Source organism: Prionailurus viverrinus, chromosome D3 (genome assembly GCF_022837055.1).
Source record: "Prionailurus viverrinus isolate Anna chromosome D3, UM_Priviv_1.0, whole genome shotgun sequence".
Classification (NCBI taxonomy): Eukaryota; Metazoa; Chordata; class Mammalia; order Carnivora; family Felidae; genus Prionailurus; species Prionailurus viverrinus.
In genome coordinates, this window is record NC_062572.1 from 26,556,230 (window position 1) to 26,582,213 (window position 25,984).

Genomic DNA, 25,984 nt, shown 5'->3' on the forward strand with positions numbered 1-25,984 from the left:
CAGAGCCTGGAGCCTGCTTCAGATTCTGTCTGTCTGTCTCTCTCTCTCTGCCTCTCCCTTGCTCATACTCTGCCTCTCTCTCTCTCTCTCTCTCTCTCTCTCTCTCAAAAATGAACATTTAAAAAAATTTTTTAAATAAATAAAGGAAGCACAACAATATCAAGGGTTGGCGAAAACATACAGAGCCACAGGCTCCTGGACCACTGTGGTAGGCAGGTACCATGATGCAAACACCACGAAAATGGTCTGGCAGCTTCTAGCAAACCTAAAGTCTCATTTACCCTGTGACCGGATAGTTCATGTGCCTGGGTCTGTTCTGAGGAGAAATGAGGGCTTATATCCCCCCAAAGGCATGTAGAAAAAGGCACACCCCAGCTCTATTCATAATAGCTAAAACTGGAAACCAACCAACTGAGTGACCATGGCAGGAGGAATGGATAATCGGATTTGGTTAATTTATATACTGGAATATCGCACAGCAATAAAAGAATCAACTACCTACCGCTGCTCATAATGATACGGACCAATCTCCAAAATGCTTATGTTTCAGGGGGGGAAAAAAGCCTAGGCATTCACACAAAAACATGTTTACTGTATGCTTCCATTTGTGAGAAGTTCAGGAACCAGCAAAACTAATCCAATAGTCCCGAAAGTCAGAAGCGTGGCTATCCTCGGGGAGGAGTGTGTGGATTGGCAGGAGAGCTTGCTGGGGGTGTCAGGAATGTTCTATGTCCTCAGTAAAATACTCATCAACATTACACTTCACACACTTACTATTCATGCAGCTTATTGTGCGTGAGGTTTGCCACCATTAAAAAAAATAAAGAAAAGATAATGATACATGACATGGCTTATTAGAATAATTTTTATTACGACTGCAATGAGCAAGTGGCTCAGACTCAGGGCCTGCGAACTCAGCCACGTTTCCAATCCCATCGATTAAGATGGGCACAGGCATCTATGTCCCAACCATGGCCCCCGTGGCAGAGAGCCCGCCTTCCTCGTGGGCTGGGATCCCACAGACATCACCGTCCCTGGGGGAGCCAGCTCTCCCGAGGCCCTTGGAAAGACCAGCCTCAGAGAGAGAAGCCAGTTCCCACCAGTTTCCACAATCCAGGCATCTTTCTGACACTTTAGGTCTTCTTCCCCTGCTTCCTCTGCAGCTATTACGATTACGGTTTAACTCAACGCTTACCCTGATAACCAAGTAGTTCCTGAACAGCACGAAAACCTGCACCCAAGTTCACGGCAAGAGGACGGCCTCGTTGCAAACCTTGGGGAAGTCCTTCTGCCCGCAGAGCCATCAAAATGCTATTCCAGACAACAGGGGAGACTGGAGGGAGTCAAAACTCCAGCTTGGGGACTCTGAAAGGACCTTTATTTATGTTTTCTGTCTTTATTCAAGTCTTCCCAGGAGGGGAGGAAAACACAGAACCCATTTTTCCCCCCGTTTCAGCAGCGTGGGTGTGAGCCCAACACACACAGCCCTTGGAGGCAACTAAAACCCACTTACTTTCATCGAAGGGGAGGAACCAGGACCAGAGGGACCCGAGCACTATTAGTTAAATAATGGTGCTTAAAAATGCATTGAATTTAGCCGCCTCCCTCCCCCCTAAAAAAATCTGGAATTTTCCTATTGAGTATACTTTTTTTCCCCTTGCTTATGAATATTAATGCTCCTCTCAGAGAGATCTACTTGAAAAAAACAAGAATAAATTAAATACCTACAGATTTTTCTAATTCCTCTTTCTGGCGACATGCCGTCATTACATCAAATTACTGAGATGGGCCCGCTCCCTTTTTTTTTTTTCTTTTTGGGTTAAGATTATGGAATATAAAGTATATGTAAATGGAGCAAAGGAGGAAAAAAAAAAAACCTGCGAAGGAAGAATAGGGAAGGAGAAGCATTAGGTATTCCGCCGGCGTAGTAGTCAGCCAATTAATCAAGCAGTGGCAAGAAAAAGATGCGGAGGGATGCCTTCGCCCTTCACGTTGATGGGGCCGGCGCAGGGCAAACGCTCCAGCACCTGAGCTCACGGTTAGGCATGCAGAAAGGGATCATGGGAATATCTTCCCGTCTTTGTCTTTCTCGTGAAGGATGGAAAATGTCAAGCTGTTGTTTGGCTGGATTGAGGGGGGAGGAGGGGTGGGGGAGAGTTGAGGAGAATTCACAGTCTGGCAAGGCAAGGTTTTAACTCTTTGAGAATGTCTCTGCTCCCCTCCCTCCCCAGCCCCCAGCTCCACCTTCTTCTCCAGCTCCCAGCCCCTGAGCACATCTGTAGGGAACTCTGCCTGCAAACAGCAAGCAGAAGGGAGCTGATTGATGGTGATACGCAGGCTGGGGCAGGCAGTGTGTGTGCGCGTGTGCGTGTGCGTGTGCGTGCGTGTGCGTGTGTGTTCCTGTGCACATGTGTCACGGGGTGGGGGTGGGGGCCAGAGGCATTTTTCCTTTCCCCCGTAAGTGTTCTTTGTTCACTCTGGAAATGGGCGTGCATGACCCTTTCTCTCTCTCCAGCACTGTTACATCCTCTTGGAAGTGAGCAGCGCCCTGAAATCTGAGAGTGGCCACAAAGAGGATAATGGTAGTGATGAGGCTTTGAGGCTTGGGGGCTCCTTCCACATGGCCCTCAGTATGCAGAGGCCACCCAGGAGAGTAACCTGCCAGTCATCCCCTAGAGCGGTCACAATTCTCCTGTGACTCTGCAGAGCTGACCATCCCCAGGGCTGGTGTTAGAGGGACAGACTCAGCACAAGGCTTATCACCTGCACCAATAACGCTGATAATAATAATTATTATCATTAACACTGATAATATTACTATTGTAATAACCTGCCAAGTTCCATTAGCCATGCTTTGTCTTGACTCCTTTAAATGCCCATTAAATTCCCATGGCAGGTCACGTTTTAAAAATTCTGGCAAATCCATGATTCCAAGGAAAGATGTGTCATCAGATGACTCATTAAGAAAATAAATATTTTATTCAGTTTGCTGTCCCTGGGAATGGGCATTTGAGTGGTCTACATGATAAATGAGATACTGAGGGCAGAGACGGGAAGGAACGTCCCATTCTAGACCAGTATGTGGGCACGGACCCAAATCTCCACTTCCCACTCCAAAGATTGCCGTAATTTTGGCCAGAGACCATTGGCCATTATGCCCCGTACCCTGCTGCATCACTCTCACCAGCACCAGCCCAGACTATCGCCAGCCAGCTCACTATGTGAGCCCAGTGTAAGCCCCAGATACTGGATTCAAACCATACTCAAAGTGTGGTCAATGCACCAGCAGCATTCTCCCACCTGAGAGCTTGCTAGAAATGCAGAATCTCTGGCCCTAGCCCTAGAGTATCTGCATTCCAAAGCCCAGGTGTTTTGTGTGCATGTTGAAGTTCGACAAACACTCTTTTAAAACAAATTTTCTCTCCACATTTACTGTCTGAAATCTGGAGGAGTCCGATGATCTAAGGCAGCTTCTACTCCATGAAATACGGTAACAGGTACCATCTGCTTGGAGTAAATATAGGCACCACATCTCAGCCCATCCTCACAACCCATGAGACGGGTACTGTTGTTATCTTCTATTACAGATAAGGTCCTGGAGGCACAGAGAGGTAAGGGGACTTTCCAGAGGACACACAGCTAGTAAGTGGCATCACCAGCATTTGGGCTGAAGCACCAGAATCCACAGCCTTGACCCCCAGGCCAGTGATTCTCAAACTTGGGCTTGCATCAGAACAACGATTTCTGAGCCCCGCCCCACAGTTTCAAATTCAGAGGTCCGGGAGTGGAGCCCAAGATTTTGCATCTCTAACAATTTCCTGGGACCGCTGAGAACACCAGCTCGCTGCAGGGCCATCACTTCTGCTAAGAAACCAACTGGTTTAATGATGAACTTCAGCCAAATGTGATCAAGATGTAAATCAGTGCCCCTGCTCTAAAAACAAAAAACAAAAAAACGAAAAAAAAAATTGGGGACTGGGAGAGTGGGGTGGTGGTAAGTGGGAAATCTCAAAGGACTAAATCCAAACAAACCAACAGAGTGAAAGGCACTCCCGAAAAGGTCCAATTGCCTTTTGATGATCCCTTCTTTGGTGGCATTAGCTGTCCCGACACTCCTCGTGGCCGTGGCTAATTGAGGGTACAGTGCAGCATCATTGCTCTAATAATCCTTTCTGTTATTTAACCGGGACGATACATGGTGTCATAATGAGTTTCCTTCCTCTGTTCATTAAACAGACATTTACAAGGCCCATCCTGTCCTGGCCGGGCTCTGTGCGGGTCACCGGAGACGGAGAAGGAATGAGCTGCCCACCCACTCCTAAGACGCCACTCTAACAACATCCAAGTGGCCGGCCACACCCTTCCGTCTCGGGAGGAAGGAGTGTGTAATTCTGGGAAAAGAGGGTCCAGAAAGGCATTCACAGCTGAAAGTTACTTTCAAAGGCGTTGTATGCCTTTTGTAAAAGTTATGTCTGTTAACGGACTAAAACAATGATGATGATGGTGATTTTAAAATATAAAATTGTGGGGCGCCTGAGTGGCTCAGCCGGTTATGCATCCTAACCCTAACCCTAACCCTTGGTTTCAGCTCAGGTCATGATCTCACAGTTCATGAGACTGAGCCCCAAGTCAGGCTCTGCACTGACAGCACAGAGCCTGCTTGGGATTCTCTCTCTCTCTCTCTCTCTCTCTCTCTCTTTTTCTTTGCCCTCCCCCACTCCCACTGTCTCTATCTCTCTGAAAATAAATATTTTTTAAATAAATAAATAAATAAATAAATAAATAAAATGGAAAATTGAAAATAAAACCCCCAAGTTCCCTCTTCCCCAAAATAATCGCTCACAAATGCTTTGACAAATGTCATGTTAGATCCCTCCCCTCCCCACCTCTCACTCCCCATCACATACACATACATAACTAGGCACGGTCTCCACATTTGAGGGGAGTGGCAGAAAAAAAATACTACAACTACATCAGTGAAGAGCCAAAAAGGTGTCAGGAAAGCATCTGCTGAGACCCAGAAGTATAAAATAGGGGGCGATAGCACAAACCCCTATGTGGGGTCACAGGTAGGACTGGGGTAGCAGCCGGTAAGGCTGGGTGTGCAGGAGGATCCGGATTTTGAGGACTCACCAGGCCCTGGTATGCAGTTTGGATTTTTCCCTAAAAGGAAAAGGGAGCCATGGGAGGTTCCAGGCAGGGAAAGGACTGGGTCACTTTTGCCTCTTGGGAAAAGCTTTCCTGTGGCTTGTGCGAGAGGCGGACTGAACAGAGAGGAGCCAGAAGCAAGGAGGCTGGCTGCTTCAGATTCACCGGAGCTAAGGAATTTAAAGAGAGTTGCGGCAGGATGCGGAAGAGTGGGGGCGTGTCCAGGTGGTGGGCATTTTCTGATCGAGGGACAAGGAGTCTTGGCTTCTGATGCCTCCTTTCCGCACCCTGAGAAGAGCAGCAGCAAAGACTTCCCCTGGGTGAGTCTCTTCACCTCTCTCTGAGCCTCAGTCTCCAGATCTGCAAAATAGGATTCAAATTCCCACTCAGCAAGGTGTTCAAACCACAAAGGGGTACAGCTGGATTTTGCAAATCATAAAGTTCTTTACCAACAAGTGACTGCGGTAGCTGCTCTCGTCCTTGTGGTTGATGGTGTTTGCCACTCTTACTTCATAGAACTTTTCACACTTAACCTTCTGTTTGCATTCCCCTGCATCTTTCTTCTCCTGCCTCCAGAGTGGTGCTGTCGAATAGAACTTGCTGTGATGAGAGAAATGTTGTAGCTCTGCACTGTGCAGCCAGGAAGAGTTAAGATTTTAGAGCCAGGCAGGTCTGGGTTCAAATGCCAGCTTGTCTCTTTCTACCTCTCTGACTTTGGGCAAGTTTCTTCACCTCTTGGGGCCTCACTTTCTCCCTCTGTGGTAACAGCGTAGGGGAGGATTCCCGACTTCAACAGCTTTACAAATATTACGTGAAATACAGCATGTGCAATCCCCCAGCTCAGCACCCGCCACATAGTAGGTGCTCAATGAATGTAGTTCCCTTAACGAGCCCCCCTGACCAGACCTGGGCTAAGTAAACAGCTAGAAGGCAGGGAGTCTTTCTTGCTCTCAAAGGGTAGTAATAGGGGCACGTGGGTGGCTCTGTTGGCTGAATGTCCGACTCTTGATTTCGGCTCCGGTCACAATCTCACGGTGACCGGACAGTGAGGAGTCTGCTTGGGATTCTCTCTCCCTCTCCTTCTCTCTCTCTCTCTCTGTCCCTCTGCCCTTCCCCCACTCACATGCACTTGTACTCTCTCTCTCAAAAATAAATGAAGAAAACCTTTTTTTAAAAAAGTGGCAGTTATAATTACAACACCACCGTCAATATAACAACAGCTATAGCACTGAATACCGCCTACCCGCCCAGTGCTTAGCTACACTCCATAGGTGTCGTAATTACCTTAATTATTCCATGTGGGCAGTCACTCCACGTAGATTCTATTATCCCCATTTTGCAGGTCAGAAAATACAAGTCCAGAGAGGTAGGCTAATTTGTCCAAGGTCACACAGGAATGGAGCATAGAACTCGGGTCACCTGTTCCCAGTGCTGTGTTCTTATAAGACATAAAGATATATGGCCTCCTAGTAGTTGACTATATCATATCTAATTTTAACTGAGCCCTTCCCATACATGAGGCATTTATTAGACTTTATTGACACCCCTCAACGCGACCCTGTTGGAGAGACATTATCAACCCCATTGTACGGAGGGTGAAACTGAGGCTCAGAGAGGTGAAGCCACTTGCCTGGGGTCACACAGCCAGGAAGTGTCAGATAACAGATCTGGAGCGAGTTGCAGATCCCAGGGTGGCGGCTCAACTTCACTGCCTCTGTGGGGAGGGTACAGAAAGGACAGTCTGCAGCTGCCCTTCCTGAAGGGACACCCTTCCTTTTGTGAGCCCTCCCAACCCCAGGGGAAGACGGCCCCTGAGCCAGAGAGCTTTAGAAGAACCGAAATTGTTCTCTCTCTATTCAGTCTCCATCAATGGCTTATGCCTTCCAGCAATTTATTCTTCCTGGAATGTGCCTGTCTTGGGCTTTTATGTGTGCTGTGAGTTTCCAAAATGCTGATGTAAAGATGGCACCTTCCTATTTTGGGAAGAGAAACGCCTCCAGCCAATCACCCTGAGAAAGAGAGTACTAAGCTGGGGGCTGGAGACCTGGTTCAGGCACCTTGTGAGTCTCCCTGGGTCTCAGTGGCCCCACCCACAAAATGGGCAGCTTGGCCAAGGAGCTAAGCCCACCTCTGACACTCCTGGCTTTGCTTCTTACGTCTGGGACTCAAACGCTAGACCCTTGGGGACCCAGCTGGTAACCCAGGCAGCTGCCTCCTCGGGGTATTTGTATTCTCTGCCTCAAAGTCCTCCGTTGAGTCGAGTCGGAAATGCCCCCACTGAGGATACCAATTCCCACCTTGAAGGAGCGGATCCGGGATGTGTCCCTGAAGAGGAGGGGCCATATCTTGGGGGTGCTTTCCCTCTCTCCCCACCCACAACCACGCCTGCCCGCCCGCATCGTTCTTTTCCAGAGCAGCAATAGCAGGAATAGAATCTGGAATAGCTGAACCCTGGGAAAATTTCTCCCCGTTCCTCTCGGCATTTTGTGAGTGACAACAGTAAAAATGTGTGGACGTGACATGGCGTTCACAATCAATTCTCAAGTGGAAAAAAATTATCACGTGAGAAAAGCAAGTTACAGAGTAATATGTACGGTATGATGCTATATTCTAAAGCTATATACTATTTAAGCGTGTATTTATATGTATAAGTATAAATTTTATGGGGAAATGATCCTTGAGGCACATAGAGCAAAATGCTAATGGTCGCTTTCTCTGGCAAGTAGAAAAAAGGATATTTAAAAACTTTCTCGCCCCAACTCCATAACCTATAAGTCACTGAGGCAGGGACGGCCCCCTATAGGACAGCATCTGGCTTAGCACTGACACTTAGTAGGCACACAATGACTATTTGATGAAAGAATGCAATTTTTCTACATGTTTTCTTTTTTTTTAGTTTTTTAAGTTTATTTATTTTGAGGGAGAGACACAGCGAGCGAGCAGGGGAGGGGCAAAGAGACAAGGGAGAGAGAGAATCCCAAGCAGGCTCTGTGCTACCAGCACAGAGCCTGATGCGGGACTCCAGGCCATGGACCATGAGATCATGACCTGAGCCGAAACCAAGAGCCGGATGCTGAGCCACCCAGGTTCCCCTCTGCACATTTTCTATAATGCACATGACTTGTTCTTAAAAAGAGAAAAAGCTAGGGGCACCTGGGTGGCTCAGTTGGTTGAACGTCTGACTTCCGCTCAGGTCATGATCTCCCGGTACGTGGGTTTGAGCCTCGTGTCAGGCTCTGTGCTGACAGCTCAGAGCCTGGGGAGCCTGCTTTGGCTTCTGTGTCTCCCTCTCTCTCTGTCTGTCCCCAGCTCATGCTCTGTCTCTCTCTCTCTCTCTCTCAAAAATAAATAAACATTAAAAAAAAGAGACAGAGAGAAAGTTAATAAGTGCTTCATTAGGTAAATACTTTTTTAAAAGTTTTTTAATGTTTATTTATTTGAGAGAGAGAGAGAGAGAGAGAGAGAGAATGAGCGGGGGAGAGGCAGAGAGAGAGACAGACAGAATCCAAAGCAGGCTCCAGGCTCTGAGCCGTCAGCACAGAGACTGATGCGGGGCTCGAACTCACGAGGAGTGAGATCATGACCTGAGCCCAAGTCAGATGCTTAACCGACTGAGCCACCCAGGCGCCCCAGATTAAGTAAATACTTTTAAAAGGGGTGGGTAACTGGCCTGCATGAAGTGCCATTGTGGGGGCCAGGACAGAAGAAGGAGGCAGCAGCTTGGGGTGACAGGAAGCGGGAGGGTAGGGTGATGCTGTGCAGGGGGACGGGCAGAGCCAGGCACATGTCCCCCTGCTCCAGGGAGGACACCTGGGCTCAGCCTCTAGCACAAAGGGAACTTCAGACAGCACACCAGGAAGGCCACACTCACAACATTATTGGTGCCAAAACTGTCTTGCCTGGGCAGGGGCAAAGAGCCCCCACGCTTCCAGAATAAGAGGATGGCCGGAAAGTGGACTGTCGATGCAACTGGGGTCACCAGTGCGAAGAAGTCAGTCATAGCAGAAACCCTCCCCTGGCCTGCAGTTCAGACCAGACCTCCAACCCAACCCATGCTCTGGCCAGAAACCCATGATGTCCAGGTGGGAAGCCACATCGGGACCCCCTTGTCTTGCCCCTAGCTCTTTCCTGTCAGGTGCTCCGGCCAATGACAGGCAAATGCTCGGGTTTGAGGGGGCCAGGTCTATGGTCACGTTGGCTGCATATCCCCACCACTCTGAGCCTCAATTTTCTCATCTGTAAAATGGGGACTGTAGACCGGAAGCCAGGCCCTCCCTCTATCACCTTGCAGGCTTCTTCTCCTGCGTAAAATATCCAAGGGAAGTCTCAGAGGCTCCCTGGGTCTGTGGGAAGAAGAGATTGGACAAGGGATCCCAGGCCACTCCCTGCAGGGTAAGTGGCTCTGGTCCCCAACTGTAACGAACTCTGAAGATGCTCTCCAGGAGGCCTTGTGTGCCTGGCTGGGGGTCGGGGGCTTAGGATTTGCCGGAAGGTGCTGGCCTGTGTGCAGAACACGGGAAAGGCTGCATTTTCCTTCCCCATCACAGAACATCAGGTCGCTTCTCTTCAAATTCAGAGCTGTGATCTGGCTTTAGGCCCACAGTTATTGGTAAAATCTCAGCACGGGGGAATGCTCCCTCCCTAGTAAAGAGAGTTTCCCTGCATTGGTTTGATTTGGTTTGATTTTATTTTATACTGATTTGTTTTCAGCCCCAGGCACCAAGAGTTGCTGGGATATGTCCTGAGGTCCAGAAAAAAACCCTAATTCGCTAGATCGTGAGCCAGAAGGAAAACAAGAATTTATCGAATTATCAACCAAAACAATGAGTTATAAAGTAGCATAAAGTGGACATCATACAGGTGCAGTGGCTGGAAGTCCAAGATCAGGGCGCCAGTCTGGGGGTGGGAGGAGTTTGGGGAGAGCCCTCTTCTGGGTTGTAGACTTCTCGAATTCTCCATGGCAGAGAGCAGAGAGAGGAAGCGATCTCTCTCCTGAGTCTTAAAAAGGCTTTAATCCCATTCAGGAGGGGATTAACCTCCCACCCAAAGGCCCCACCCCCTAATACCATCACCTTAGGGATTAGGTTTTGACATAGGAGTTTTGGGGAGACACAGACACTCAGTCCTTAGAAACGGAGCTCCACAAGTGACCGGTGAGGGTAAAAGACACACTGTGCAGAAAGGATCTGTCCACAAGGCGCGGAGCTGGAACCCAAACCCGGGCCAGCCCCACCTCAGTGCCCCCAATCATAGGGCATCTCCCGATGCCTGGAAACAGAAGCTGGAGAGACCCGCGGGTGAGGGGAGGACCCACCATCTCCAGCCCCCAGTTCCTAGGCTCACTGGAGGAGGACGGCTTACCTGTGTAAACAGGCACCTACTTCACTCCAGGGGCCGTCCAGCTGGCCTCGGGCGCTTTCCATTGAAGCAAAGCCGTCCCCTCCCGCGTCCCCTGCTAGTCTGTGTGCTGGACATTTTCCCACTGCCTCATCAGACCCCCTCCCTGCCCTTCTCTGCCCAGCCCGCTCTCCGCACTGGGGATCCACCTGTGTGGACCATATCCGAGGGCCCCTGGGTCTAGCCAATGGACGGCCCAGCAGGAGGTGGGGAGATAGGAGGTTGGGGTGCTCCCTTCTAGGAAAGTCACGTTGAGCTAACTGGCCCGGCTTCTCCACCTTGTGGTTCTAGAAACCTCTCACTTCAGTCCTGGAGGTGGTAAATCTCCCTGCTTTACGAACCCCTGGGTGCTGGTCCCTCCTCCTATAAGTAAACAGTCCATTTACTCGTCCTCCTCAAATTAGCCAGTGGAAAGATTCCCTGCCAGAGCCTTGCCTGCTACACCTCCCTTCACTCCCTGCCTCTAACCGTCTTGCCAGGATGCCCCATTCCACGCCCCCTGCCCCATTCTACGCACACCCTCCATGCATGGCCTCGAAGCCCACCCCATCTGTGGTTCTCTCAGCCAGCCCCTCCTCCGCTGCACTGGCTCTCCACACCACCGCAGTCATCATCTCCTCAACCCTTGCTGGGCACCTTTCTATACCACATAACGTGCACCCTCTACCCTGTTAGCTCTCCCCAGAAACTCTATGAAGCAGCAGTAAGTATTGGCCCCATTTTGCGGATGAGGAAAACCCTTGCCTTTCCAACTTCCGCGCTCACACATCAAGGTTCCCCGAGGGCAGCGTCTTCCCGACTCCTCTTGGCTTATCCAATTCTTACCCACCCTTGGCAATTCCACTGCCCTCCCTCCAGAAGCCTTTCCATTCTGGCCCGACCACAGTGAACTTGCCTTCACGCACCCATGCCGCATCCAGCTACTTTGCTCAGCTCTGAGGCATCCCTTTTGGGTTTCGCCCTCACAGAGGCTGGGGGAGGACCAAAGAGACACAAAAGCCAGGCGGGGGCCGGGCGTAATCAGGGAACGCCTCTCTGGCCATGCTGAGCGCTGACAGGCCAGCAAGAGGGAGCCACAGACTTAGGAAAAGAGTGTTCTGCAGAAGGAGCAGGATGTGCAAGAGCCCTGAGGCACTTATGAGATTACCTATAGCTCGCTGCTTCTCAACGGAGGTGGTGGGGTGGGGGCAGCTTAGCCATCTCTGAAGATGTTTCCAGCTATCACACGTATATTGGAGGAATACTACTGGCATCTACTGGGTAGAAGCCAAGGATGCTGTCAAACATCCCACAATGCACAAGACAAACCCCACTACAAAGAATTACCCAGCCCAAATACCAATAGTGACAAGTCTGAGAAACTGGTAAATGGTTTTCTGTAACAGCATCACCTGGGAGCTTACTAGAGAAAACACATTCCCTGGCCCTCCTCAGACCTGCTGAACAGACTGGGGGGGGGGGGAAGGTGGTATAACGAGCCCCCCAGGGGACTCCAAGCCTCTCAGTGTGACAACCACTGGCACAGCATTGGTTCTCAGCCCTCACTATGCATTGCAGTCACTCAGAAGCCTCTGCAACTCACAACAACCAGCCTCTACCCCCAGGGCCCCTGAATAATGAGTCTAGGAGCCCTGACATGGGTATGCTTTGGAAGTCTCCAGTTGCCAGGGGTGAGAACCACTGAGCTAAGACAGAGAGATCAAACCGAGAGAAGAGGGACATCTATAAGGACCAGAGCAGCGAGGTCTTAAATTACATGGTAAGGAGGGAGGACCATATGGGGAGGGCACGGGGGAGCCATGGATGGCTGTCAAGCAAGGTAATGGCTTTCCCAGATGGTTTAGACAGACCTCTGGTCTTGGGGAAAAGGCTGGACGGGACAGGCAGAGGCTGAGGTGGGGAGACCAGCGAGGGGAAGTGAGAGCTGATGGTGGCCTGAATTGGACTGTGTCCCCCTAAAAGATATGTACAAGTTCTAACCCCTGGTACCCGTGAATGTGACCTTATTCGGCAATAGGGCCTTGGCAGATGCCATCAAGTTAGGAAGTCATACCATGTTAAGGTGGACCCTAAATCCAAGGACCTTATAAAAAGAGAGAGGTTTGGAGGCATACAGAGGTGCACACACGGGCACACACACAGCACAGACAGCCGCGTGAAGACAGAGGCAGTAAGTGGAGCCATGTGTCTACAAGCCAGAGAGCACCACGGATTTCCAGCAACCTCCAGAAGCTCAGAAGAGGCAAGGAAGGATTCTTCCGCAGAGCCTGCGGGGGGAACGTGGCATGGCCCTCCCGGCAGAAGTGGCCCAAAGCCCGCAACAAGCCCCCCAAGAGGGATCAGGCCTCAGACACACTCTCCTCCGGGCCAGCTGCTGGCCCCTGAGGGCAGCTGTGGGCCAAGCGCTGGTACAAGGCAGCCCAGGTGCCGACACAGCCTGGGAGTGGAGGGGCAGGTGGAGGGCTGGGAGGGGAGCCAGTGTGACACGGGCAGACCAGAAGCCTGGCGGAAGAGATCACCTGTGTCCCAGAGGCATGCAGAGCTTCAGGAGACCGCGTCACCCATCCTCAAACTGGACAAGGATTCGCCAGCCTAACTGAGGTCTACCTATTGGGTGCCTCAGCCAGAGCAAAGCGTCCTCCCTCCTTTCCCCCGAGAGGCGGGGTTGAACTGATGAAGCCTGGGGCAGACATGCCGAGGCATCACCCAAGCCTCCATGGCCCCCACCAGGGTCACTGCAGTGACCTTCTAACTGATCTCCTGCTTCTGCCCTTGACCCCCCCCCCAAGTGAATTCTTCCCACAGCAGCCAGAGTGACCTTTTCAAAATAGAAGCCTGATCTTGTCATTCCTCTACTCAGGAACACCCCACACACACACACACACACACACACACACACAAAGCTGCCATCCCTTCAAAACCCAAAGTCTTTACGACATCCCACAATGTTGTGCACAATCCAGATTCATGTTAACTCGCAGACCTCACTTCCCCTTCCCACTCACTGCTCCAGACACGCTGACTTTCTTGCTGTTTCTTAAACAGGCATGTGCCTGCCTCAGGGCCTTTGCATGTGCTGTCCATGCTGCCTGAAGGGCCTTTCCCACAGATACTGGGGAATATCACCCCCTCATCTTCTTCAAGTCTTTGTTTGAATGGCATCTCTCCTGAGTGCTCACTTGACCTCCCTACTGAAAAGTGTAACTCTCTCCTTTACCACCTCTGACCCCCTCACCTTGATCTTTTCTTTCCTTTTGTTTTGTTAGAGAGTAATTGCTCATGTGAAAAGGGGAGGGGCAGGGGGAGAGGAAGAGAGAGGATGAGCCCAATGGAAGGATCAATTTCCTGAGATCATGACCTGAGACAAAAATCAAGATGCTTAATGGAACGAGCCACCCAGGCCACCACTCTTTTTTAAGCAGGTGGCTTTACCTCCTGACCTTCTATATTATTGGTTTGCTATGTGTCATGTTTCTCACCCCTCACCCCTGCGGGCAGGGCTTTGGTCACTGACCTGTCCTCTGTTCGTAGTACAGTGCCTGGCACATAACGATACCCAGTGAAGTCCACTGATTGAATGAACGATCAAACATAGCATGAGCGAACACAGCATGCCAGGCCCTGAGCTGAGAGCTCCACATCATTATCCCACTTGACTCTTCAAATGCCAGACGGACAGTGCAGGAAAGCCATCACGTCCTTCATACGCTAAAGATGAGGAGGCCAAAGCTCAGGCAGGGGAGGTGACTTACCTAAGGTCCCTCACCTGGTTAGGGTGAGGCCACCACCTGCACCAACTGGAAACCGGGCATAAGAACAGGTGAGTCTAGCCTTTTTATTCGCCTAGCTAAGTGCTGGAGCGAATTCTGAGCTCGAATCTGTTTCATCTCATGTAATTAACAAGGATTAGTTGAGCATCTACTATGTGCCAGGACGTGTGCTGGGGATTCAGTGAGATGGAGTCCCTTCTCTTTGGAACTAACAGCCTTATGGGGAGGGATGCTGTTCCCTAGATGTCCTGTGTGGGATGATGATGATGATGACGGTGGTGACGGCGATAGCTAACCTTCATTGAGCACTTACTATGTGTCCAGCCCCCCATGAGTGATTTATCTGCACTCCCTTCATCCTCCCAGCCCCCCTTCGAAGGGGGGGTATTATCCCTACTGAACAGAGGAAACTGAGGCACAGAGAGGGATAGGGTCTTGTCCAAGGCCACACAGCTAGTAAGTGGGAGTGGAAGCCGGGAACCCATCCAGGCAGTCTGACTGCAGGAACCCCATCCCCCCCAGCCCCTGCCTTTCCCTGAGGCGTGTGGGTGAGTGAACAAAGCGCACGGTCCAACCCACTGCGAAGTTATTTGCAGTGATAAATAACACGTGTAACAGAAGTTTATACAAATCGTTAGTGGAGGATTTACGTGGCGAAGGCTGGGGGCAATGGCCTGTGACCAGTACCTGTAGCTGTTAGCGCTCTGCAAAATGACAGCATTGCTGCCCGCTGCAGCCTGTGGCTCTCCCCCGTGAGCGTCTGCAGCCCCTGCACACCTGGACGCCAACAGCCACTGGCTCTGGGGCCCCGGACACCATGTCCCCCGGAAGGACTGTCTGGGCCCAGCCAAGGGGTAGGAGGAGGCCCCTCAGGTCAGTGCCAACCAAACGTTGAGGTGGTGGGTGGGGACGAGAGTGCACAGGACTCTGAGAGACCGCAGGATGCCTTCACTCACTGATCCGGCATTTATTGAGCGCCTACTGTGTGCTAGGCTATGGAATCTAGTATGAGCAAAGCAAGCAGAGTTGTTGCCCTTATGGAGCTTATATCCTAGTGGAGGCGAAGAGATTAAAAGCTAACCGTGGATGAGTGTCTGACTTCAGCTCAGGTCATGATCTCACGTTCGTGGGTTCGAGCCCCACATCAGGCTCTGTGCTGGGACCTCAGAGCCTGGAGCCTGCTTCAGATCCTGTGTCTCCCTCTCTCTGCCCCTCCCTTGCTCTCACTCTGTCTCTCCCTGTCTCTCAAACAATAAAGTAAAATGTTAAAAATGTAAAATAAAATAAACTCTAACCATGGAAATAGGAGAGGCACACTACTGCATGAATGCATGTGATGAATGGACCTGACTCTGACCAAGGGAGACATGCGGGGGAGGGGAGAAATTTGCATGAAGAAGCAATGCTTGATCTGAGGTTCAAGAGAGTAGAAGACAAAACCCTCTGAAGGAGGCAAAGGGAATAGCATACGCAAAGGCCCTGTGGCAGGATCAAGTTGCCAAGAGATGGCTTGGAGGCCTGAGTCTCAATGATGGAGGGAGGAGAAGGTAGAGAGATGGGTTTGGAGAGGTAGGTAGGGATAAATCTCATGAGGCTGTGTGGATCCTGCTACAGATTAGTCTTAAATACAGTGGAAAGGGCAAGACATGCACTAACATGGTCAGATCTGCACTTTCTACAACACCTCTGCCGTGGAGTGGGGTGTGGCCAGAACGGACTTGAGAAAACCATTAAGGAGACTCTTGTGGTCACCACATGAGTAGCTGTGGCAATCTGGCTAAGTCCTTGGAGGATGTGATTCAGATCTCAGCTCTGACACCAACTCAGTGGTCTTGGGCAAGGAATTTTCTCTTCCTGAGGCTCAGTGGCACCATCTGTAAACTGGGGATAACCCCTTGCAGTTACCCACCATGTCAGGCATGGAGAAGATGGAATAGATGGGGAAGTCTTATCCCAGCAGAGGAAAGGAATCAGGAGAAGCTGCCTTGGAACTTCAGGTAGGTTCTGCACCCCTTCCTCTGCCCCTCTTCTCTCTCGTTTCATCTTAGAAAAATCTAAGTCCTGCCCCTTTTCCCCTTTTTGAGGGATCTGCAGGGGACAGCATGCCCTCAGAAGAAGGTCCAACCTTGCTAGACACAGCCATCGGAGGACCACATGCTCTGAAAGGGTCATCCGGCTTTGAGGTTTGACCATTCCTTAGTTGGGCATTCAAGGCTTCCTACATGCCAGCCCCAGTTCACAACGCCTGGCAGACAAAAGTGGGGAGGTGGCAAGACTGGACCCATGGCCTTGCAGACCGCGGTAGGGGCTTTTGTTTCGTTTTGTTTTCCCTTTTTTTTAAATGTAACAGAACCCAGGAAAGAGTTTTCAGAAGGAGGGAGATGGAATCAAATTTCTGAATTTGTAATTTAACATGATGACTCTAGCCACAGAGTGGATGGATTGGAGAGAAGCAAGACTGGAAAAGATGGGATGGAAATGGAGAGAAGTGGACAAATTCGAGTTGAGATCCGTAGTTAGGACAGACGGGATGAGGCTGGGGTGGGATGTGTGAGATGGATGTGGGAGATGCAGAGAGGAGCCAGGGGCGGCTTCCAGGCTGAGCTCTTTGAGTTAAAGAACAGCCACATCCGGGGCACCTGGGGGGCTCCGTTGGTTAAGCGGCTGATTCTCGATTTTGGTTCCAGTGATGATCTCACGGTCCATAGAGCTCTGCGCTGGCAGCACGGAGCCTGCTTGGGATTCTCTCTTGCCCTCTCTCTCTGCCCCTCCCCCTCACTTGTAAACACACACTCTCTCTCAAAATGAATAAATAAACTTAAAAAAAAAAGACCTGTCACATCCATCGCTGTACCCACGACACCTGGCTTATTGGAGGTACTCAGTGCCTTGTCCTGCGATGAAATGACATTATGGAACCCAGGGCTTCCTGGACAGATGTTTCTTAATGGAGGGAGTGCCAAGGGCCCTCTCCAAGGGGAATTTGGGGAATGAATGGTGATGGGGAGAGCTTTTTGCACGGTCCTGCTCCAGTGGTTCTCCATAGGGAGATATTTTGCCCCCTTGTGGGACGCTTGGCAATACCTGGAAATATTTTGGTTGTCACAACCTGAGCAGGAGGTACCACTGGTATCTAGCCCGGAATGCATAGGGCAGCCACCCCTGCCCCAACCCAAAATGTCAGTTGCACCAAGGTTGAGAAAGCCTGTCCAGAGGCTGGGAAGGATTAGATCACCCATGCCGGATATGAAATGCCCGGGACAGTCCTGTGCCAAGAATGGTCCCAAGTCCTTTGAGAATGTTGAATGCCCTTTCTGGACATTCGAAAGGTAAAGGCAAAGGTCCTACTTCATAATTACCTGAGCCTGGAATTTACATCATCTTAAATACAGCAAAACATTTTTTTTTAAGTGTACAGCTTTACCTTACAGGGATTTTCCTGAAATGCAGCAGCCATTCGTTGTGAAGTGGAGGAAGGCAGTACTCTGTTTTACCCAAAATTCTATCAAAAGTTGTTACGCGTTTTGGAAAATCCAGGCATTGGTCTTAAAGCCGCTCGTGGAACATGAGCTGCTGCCACAACAAACCTGTGTGGGTCGACATTTGCAGAAGTCCCTGCTCACGGGGATGGCACCCATACATATGAATATACTAATTTAGTTCTTATTTCAAAATGTCAAATATAGAGAAAAATGTCGACAATATTCAACTGAATATTTGTCTGAAATCCCAACTTATTCATTATAAGTAGGTACAAGCATCAGACTGCTTCATTATGTCTCCTGGCATATAGTGGCTTCCCGATAATTTACATATTGAAATAGATATTATTTTATTATAAATTGCTTTCATTTTATTCCTCTTTTATATTACAGTTAGGGCATTATATTGATTTTTTTTTGAAATTACGCGTGTATGAAGATGAAATGCATGAATTTCATTTTGGAATAGTAAAGTGGGTGTTATAAAATATAGGTAATGAAAAGAGAGTATTGAGTCTGCTAGAGTGGAGACCCAGAGTCCTAGACTCATTCCCATATTGATGGGGGAACATTGGCGTTTAAACTGCAGAAGACAGAGACACTAGAAATACTGCAATTCACAGGCAGTTCTTCTCACCAAAGATTGCCTGAGTCTTATATGAATTTTAAGTGTTCAGAAAGACATTCATGAAGGCAAAACTCTGTTTATAATCACCTGAGTCTAGCTACCTTATTAGTCAGTCTTTGCTGTGTAACAAACAATCCCCAACATCTCAACGGCCAGCAAGCATTTATTTCCTTTGCTCACCGATCTACAGGGCGGCTGGGCTTGATGCTAGGCTGTTCTGCTTGACTGTCTTCCTCCACGGACCAGCATCTACCTGAGCATGCTGTTCTCTAGCAAATAGCATCAGTGAAAGAGGCCAAGCCAGACCACACAGCATATTTAAAGTATCTGCTTGTATCATGTCTGCTTACAGGCTGTTGGTCAAAATAAGTCCCATGACACATCTAACAACAATTGGAAGAAGAAATAAATCCCATTTCCAGTGGGAGGGGCTGTAAAGTCACATGGCAAAGCATACAGGTACAGGGAAGGGTGGAAAAAATCAGGAGCAATAATCAGTAATCCAACCTAACTTTGTTTTACATCTAAACACAAATTACTGTCACCGCTCTTTTTCTCCCCCATGCTTAATAAAAGCTTCTTGGACAAATGCTTTCACCATAGAATGTAAAAATAGTAAAAAAAAAATGTTTTTGAAGGAGGAAAGAGATGGGTAACCCATTTGTCCCAACCCTTGCAATCCTGTACTGAAAACTTATGTGCCAGACAATACGTATGAGACATTTTTGTCCTCACAACAACCTGTGACTGTGTTCCTTATACACATGATAAAACAGAGGTTCAGAGAGGTTTAGAAACCTGCTCAGTGTCACACAGCTCGTTACGGTTGGGGCTGGCCTCCAAACGTACACACGCATGACTCCAAAGACCGCATGCTTTCTATTTCATCGGGGCATCACTCTGTGGATTAAAAAATACAACCCTGACCAGTCCCTCCCAGGAACCCTCCGACATTGGACCAGGGCTCTGACATTGGCTTAAGTCACTTCTAGTTGTGGAAGGCAAGTTGAGTAACTGGGACATGTGACATTTATTTAGTTACATATCTCTGGTGGGAGGTTTCGGGGCCATTAATGTAGTATGTCTGCATGGCTAGTTTACATGCTACTGCTTGTTATTGCTGTCTCTATTCCATGGCCCTCACACTCAATTTCAATTCAAAGTTTGGCAGTCAAGGTGTCAGAGCTAAAAAATGGGATGGCCTCCCTCCGAAATGAAATAATTTTGTTGTTCAGTTCCGAGCGATTTTGTAATTTCATGCTTGTGTATGATAATTTTATGCTGTCCTGCCTCACGTAACTCAGTTCTGGCAGATCCTGACAGGTGATAAATACAATCTTTTCCGCCCCGCATGCGACAGGCCGGTGCGAGGGGGGAGAGAAAAACGGCAATTTCACATCTGAGGCCAGTGCACAAGTGGAGGCAGCGTCTGCCCCATTCTTTCATAATTTCACGCCTGGATTCCAGCCGGCGCCACCTCTGTTGTGGCTGAAGGACCCACGGGTCAAGGGAGCCTTTCTGAAAATAGAATGGTGCTGGGCAGGGGCCCGGGCATTGGCAGGAGGGGAGGGACGAGGAGAAAGTTATGACTTTGGGCCCGCCCTGGGCTGGCGTGTCGCAGGCTGGCGATGTTCAATTTATGGCTCTGCTCCCTGCCCGTGCGCCCTCCTCTGCGTATTCCTATGGAATGAATGCCTCTTGGAGGAATTATTTTTGCAAATCTGTTAAACATTTGAAAGATGGCCATTCCAATAAAAAGAGGGAGGGGGAAGACTAAAGGGAGGGAGGGAAGGAGGGATGGGATGGAAAGACAGAGAAAGCGGAAGAGTGGCAGAGCATGGGCGTCCTTAACATTTATCACCATGAGCTGCGTTTTCGTAATTGCTCCCTGGTATTGTTTTCGAAGAAAATGTTTCTCCTCCTGAGAATGAATGCATCCAAAGAATATTAAGGAAATGCCAATGGTACAGAGGGGGCTGGGATGTGGTTGATGGAATGGAGGCAGAGGCAGCAGGGTTGGGACGACAAGGAGGCAGGTGAGCACCTCACACTGGCACTTAGAGGACAGTCACCCTCCCTCCCTACTCCCACCTCTTGCGGGGGGAGGGGAAGCAAGGGGATGCTTTGGCTTACGCTGAGAGAACGGCTCTTCTGTAATCGTAACTGTTAATAACAACGACAATCTATTGAATGTCAGCTGTGTGCCAGCGTCTAATGCATTTGCACATCAGTTTTCTCTCAATGCCTCTTGAGAATAGAGACTACAAGCACACCCACTTTACAGATGAAGAAACGGAGGCTCCAGAGTCCAACCAGGTTGGGCAAAGTCACTGTATCAATATCCTGGGACTGACTGCTGTAGTGAATCACAACCAACCAGATGACTTAGATGAGCGGAAATTTATTGCCTCATGGTGCTGCAGGTTAGAGGTCTGAAATCAAAAAGTGTTGCGGGGTTGGCTCCTTCCGGAGGCTCTGAGGGAGCATCTGCTCAGGGTCTTCCTCCTAGCCTCTGGTGGTTGCTGGCAGTCCTTGTCTTATGGGCACACCTTCATCTCCACATGACATTCATCTTCAAGTGTCTGTTCCTCTTCTCTCCCCTTCTAAGTAACTCATCATTAAATTTAGGGCTTGTCCCAATCCAGGATGATCTCATCTCAAGATCCTCACCTTAATTATATCTGCAAAGAGCTTTATTCCAATAGGGTCACATTCCAAGTCGAGTAGACATGTATTTTGAAGGAGCCGCTCTTCACCCCTAAGTGGTTGAACTGGCTCAGTCACTGGGCTCCTCACACAACAGGGGTTGGCAGGTTGGTGGGTGCACTGTTGGAGGGGGGGCAGATTAAGGAGAACATGGCTGGTTGGGTCTGCCAGGGTGGCTCAGTCTGTTGAGCATCTGACTTCAGCTCAGGTCATGATCTCACGGTTCATGAGCTCAAGCCCTGCATCGGCTCTCGGCTGTCAGCATAGAACATGTTTCAGATCCTCTGTCCTCTCTCTCTCTCTCTCTCTCTCTCTCTCTCTCTCTCTCTCTTTCTCTCGCTCTCTCTCTCTCCCAAAAATAAATAAACACTAAAAAGAAGAAGAAGAAGATGGGTGCCTCGGTGCCTCAGTCGGTTGAGCGTCCGACTTCAGCTCAGGTGATGGTCTCATAGCTCATGAGTTCAAGCCCCATGTCAGGCTCTGCGCTGGCAGCTCAGAGCCTGGAGCCTGCTTCAGACTCTGTGTCTCCCTCTCTCCCTGCCCCTCCCCTGCTCATGCTCTGTCTCTCTCTGTCTCAAAAATAAAAACATTAAAAAAATAAAGAAGAACATGGTTAGCTTCAGAATTCCTCATCCACATTGAGATGTCACACTGCGTTTTGTCCCTTCGTATGACTTCTAGGTTGGACCTGGGGTACTTTAAGATCAGATTATCAGGATAATTTCCATGCATCTTAGAATTGGAAGAGATCTTCAAGCTCTCACAGATGCCAAACCACATTCACTGAACTGAATATGGAGTCGTCTCAAGGATGAGCACAGGACACGAGCACTGATGTCTACTGAGACTCTTCTATGGCCCATTATGAAGCTCCAAGAGCTATCTAAGCTTAAGATAGGTGTTATGAGCACCATGTAGGCACATAAGAAAACAGAGGCTCAGTGACATGAGGCCCTTTACCTGGAGGCATCCAGTGTTAAGAAAGAAAAACAAAAAACAAAAAACAGATTTGATCCAAGTCTGATTCCAAAGACCCCACCCTTCTCAGCCCCACCACTCTGAAGTCACATTCTTGAGCTCAGAACTTCTCAGGCAAAAGGAGGTCAAAAGGTACCATGCTCACAGAAGCATGGACCTCCTCTCCTTCCAATGCACCTCTCCAATCTGTGAAGATATTTCCACATCCATGATTACATCTGGGTCCTGGGGACATTAGCTCCCTTCATAATGATGCAGATGATTATGGCATCATTGTTCCTGTGGTATATGGATGGAAAATAAAGGCTTGGGGGCTGGAGTTGGGGAGACAGAAGTGGGCAGAAGTGCTGCGATCTCTGCCTTCATGGAGCTTATAATCTAGTGGGAAAGACAGAAGATAAAGAAGTCAACAAAGAGCTCATTCCAAATCATGATAAATGTCCTAACAGATTCATGAACTGGGTGCTGATGTAGGGAATACTTGAGGAAGTAGTTGATGAAAGCTTCTCCAAGTAGTGCCAGTGAGCTGAGACTGGAAAAGTGAGTGACAGCCAGCTGTTGGGGAGGAGGCATCCCCTCCCCCAGAACAAATAGCATTTGAGAGGACCTGGGATAGAGAAGATTTTGGCATGTTCAAGGAAACAAAAAAGGTTCATATGCTAGAGCACAGTAACTACAAGGAAAGAAAAGCAGAATGATGTCAGGGAATCACCAACAGGCAGATCTTACCTCTGGGTCAAGGACAGGAGTTAGAACCTCATCCCCGGGAAGCCACTGAAACATTTCAACAGAGGAAGATGAGATTTGACTTCAGTTTCTTTTAGGAGTGCTCCACAGTGCTGGTGGATAAAAGATTAGGGCAGGGGAGGGGCAGGAGTAGAAGAAGCAAGGGGACAGGGAGGAGACTCTCCCCACCTCCCAGGCGTGAGATGATGATGGTTTGCACCAAAATGGAGCACCAAAGGTAGCCAGAAGCGATCAGACTCCAGAGAGATGTATGGAGGCATCTGCAGACAGAACTGATGGTACCTGCTAATGGATTCACTCGATGTTCAAAGCAGGGGGAACGATTCACACAGTTCAGCCCCACCAGATCTGTCATTTTCTTGAGCTCAGATGAAAGCCTTCTCCTTATACTCCTGGGTTTCTTAGAAAACTGCTCCCCCCAAATACTGGAATTTCCATAACAAAAGCTTTGCTCCAAACAACTTTACAGCTAAAGAGAGTTTGTAAGTGATGCACAGCGATCACAGGGATGTCCCTGGTAGCTCCTGTCTGCGTGCTGTGTGTACCCTCACACCTGGACAGAGAAGAGCTCCCTCTAGCCCAGAGGGACAGCCATAAATTTCCCAGAGACCCCAGCAGAAAGCGACATCTCAAGGATGGACTATTTGGAAACCTCTCTTATAAATGAGCTTTCAAATGTCTGGGCACATTGCCTACAAACTAGCTTTATTCTCTCTTTTGGTAGAGTCACAGAGAAATCTGTCCTTGTCATCTATCTTTTAGGGCAGTGAGCCCCTGCAGGATTAAAGGCTTCTGCAGGAAGCCCATGCACCCCCCAGAATCATTTCATGATCATCAGTTGGCTTGATCCTCCTCTAGACCTCTGGAAATGTGTAGACACATAAACCACAGGGTCTCATACCATCATAGGGTCATTTGCAATCAGGTGATCTTGAGTTCTGACTTGAAGAGATCACTGAGAATATGAGCAAACTGAGGTCTGGAGTGGCCCAGTGATTTGTCCAAAATTACACAATAATTGCATGAAAGGGACAAGGAGACACCTGCCTTGAAAGCCATCTGGGAGAGAGGTGTTCTAGACAGCCTATCCTAGTCAACACTGCATTCCCAGATCATAGTACAGAGGCTGCATGAGATGGATTCACCAGTATTGTTGAAGGAAACATTACACTTACTGAGGACTTACGCGTGAGTATTGGGTCTCCTTTCTGCTTTCCAGATGAGCATATCCTGAGCATAAAGAGGGGAAAAGATGGAGGCAGAATTGGAACCCCATCCACCTGGCCCCAGAATCTGCATTCATGCTGTCACTATCTCCCCTGGAAGCAGAGCTCACTTAAAATCCACAAAGCAGGGGCACCTTGGTGGCGCAGTCGGTTAAGCGTCCGACTTCAGCCAGGTCACGATCTCGTGGTCCGTGAGTTCGAGCCCCGCGTCAGGCTCTGGGCTGATGGCTCGGAGCCTGGAGCCTGTTTCCGATTCTGTGTCTCCCTCTCTCTCTGCCCCTCCCCCGTTCATGCTCTGTCTCTCTCTGTCCCAAAAATAAATAAACGTTGAAAAAAAATTTTAAAAAAAAATCCACAAAGCATTTGATGGTTATCTCCACTAATCTGTGAGGTACAGTCACCACTTTCTGCAGGTTATAGAGAGCCCAGCCCAATGACCACAATTCTGGGTGGCAGGACCTTGTGGTCAACCAGCCCTGAAGTCAAGACCGGAGGGCTCACTCTGCCACATCCTGGCTGTGTGTTTCCTGGGGACTTGGTTTCTATATCTGGAAATATGAGGGGGGGCAAAATGGTTGCCTTGTCATATAAATGTGCTGTAATTGTTCCAGGAGATAGTGAAGGAGAAAAGTTTTACTGACTGGAAAGTGCTCTGTTCATGGGTAGAACTTGATTATTTTGAAGATTCTTTTGCAACCTGAAGTTCTCAAACATGCTGTTTTTGGTGCCTTGTCCCACCCCAACCCTGTCACCTGACAAACTCTGACCCCTCCTTCAATACTCCAGTGAAGTAACTCTTCTTCCCCAGTCTGAAACTTCCAGACTGTACCAAATTTCCTATTGTGGGCCCTTGCTGCATGCTGTATGTCTCCTCCAAACTGACCTGACAGTTCAATACACTTTATCATTGTCTCTCTCCTTATGGCACAATAAGCTTGTGAATCCAAGATCATATCAGCCTTAACCACCCCATATATCCATTTATTCACTGATTGAGAAATTTTGTATTGAATAGGTACTCTTCTAGAATGAGAGCTTCAGTAGTCACAGAACAAAATGAGCTAGCATGTGGGGAGACATATTATAAACAGTAAAAATAACAGTGTCCTGGCAGGTCATGATAAATGCTATGAAGAAAAATAAAGCAAGGTAACAAAACTCCTTGTTGACCAGGAAGTGATCACAGTAATTTGCTTACTCATTCAATGATTCTACTTGTCTGTGACCTCTTTCAAGGAAGATTGTGTCTGATTTGTTCAGTTCTGTTACTTGGTGCCTGGCATAGTTCCTGGTACATAGAAGGTATTCGATAAATATTTGATGATTTAATGAATGGATGGATGAAAATAAATAAATGAATAAATCAACCCAGCAGTCAATAGACGAATAGATAAATGAAAAGATGGATGGATGGATGGATGGATGGATGGATAGTATGGTAGGCTCAACAAGGCAATCCCCCAAATATGTCCGTATTCTAATCCCTGTAATCTGTTAGTGTCACATTCTGCACATATGTAGATGTGATTAACTTAAGGATCTTGAGATGGGGAAATTATCTCAGATATTCCTGGTGGGCCTGACTTAATCACAGTATTGTTATAGGAGGGAGGCAGGGAGAGTCAGAAACAGGGGAGAAAATGATGTGATGGCAGAAGCAGAGGTTCAAGTAATGTGCTTTGAAGAAGGAGGAAGGGGCCACAAGGTAAGGACTACAAGCAGCCACTAGAAGCTGAAAAAAAAAAGACAAGGAAACCAATTATTGCCTCAGAGTCTCCAGAAGGAACCAGCCCTGCCCGTACCTTGATGTTGGCACAGAACTTTAAGACTCCTGACCTCCAAACTGTAAGAGAATAAATGTGTGTTATTTTAAGCCACTAAATTCATGAGAATCTGTTACAA